The sequence below is a fragment of the Trachymyrmex cornetzi genome, unplaced genomic scaffold (genome assembly GCF_001594075.2).
Source record: "Trachymyrmex cornetzi isolate Tcor2-1 unplaced genomic scaffold, Tcor1.1 scaffold210, whole genome shotgun sequence".
NCBI classification, from domain to species: Eukaryota; Metazoa; Arthropoda; class Insecta; order Hymenoptera; family Formicidae; genus Trachymyrmex; species Trachymyrmex cornetzi.
In genome coordinates, this window is record NW_017296742.1 from 701,688 (window position 1) to 702,652 (window position 965).

The following is a 965-nucleotide window of genomic DNA, read 5'->3' on the forward strand; positions in this document are numbered from 1 at the left end:
TCGCACCCTTGTCGTGCAACCATCATACATGGAGTCCCATATCGCTATGAGACCCCGTGGCACCGCGGATCTTAGAAGCGCCTTACGGATAGTCGCGTGCGGGATCGATCCAAACGCGTTGGATAGGTCCAGCCACGCGAACACCGCTTGGCGCTTGGTTCGTTTGGCGTGCGTCAGGATTTCCTGCAGGACGAAGTTGTGCTCGTAGCACCCCTCGTCCCGCAAGAAGCCCTTCTGCACGGAGCAGAGCTTCCCGTGAGTGACCGCCCAGTCGGTCAGTCGGTCGGCCAAGAGCGCGGCGAAGAGGTTGGGGATAGTGTCCTCCAATGCGAGAGGGCGCCAGTTCTCCAACACATTGCGGTCTCCTTTCTTGAATATCAAGACTGTGTTGGAGGTCTTCCAGGACGCGGGGACTGCCTCGAGCCGCAAGCAGATGTTATAAATTGCTGTGAGGAGTCGCGCTCCCGGATCCGCCCCACGGAGGTCACGGTAGGATACACCGTCGGGACCCGGCGCAGAGTTATTCATACGCCGGAGCCGACGGTCCACCTCTCGCTCCGCGAGCGGACCCAGGACCGCGGACACCTCTTGCGAACTCGGGGGGTCAGGGCGCTCGGCTTCCACGCCCACGTTGGCTAGGGCAGCCCCGCCGCTGTACAGTTGCTCAAAGTACTCCTGGACCCGGCGTTTCGGTACTTCGCACTGATCGGCCGGTCCCTGGAGTACTTCTCGCACTGCTTTGCGCCGGTTCGCCCTGTACAACGCTTGAAGGCGTTTGGCCTCGCGCACCCAGTCCCCGCGTGCTTCTCCCGACGCTCCGGGGTCGGCCGATGCTGGCCCCGGCCCACCGGCGCCCTCTCTCTCCGGAGGTTCACCTCCAATCGCCCCCCGACGCACACCTGCCTCCCGTGACCGCACCGGACGATCGCGAACGCGGCCTGCAGCACCAGTGGCCGATGCGTCCT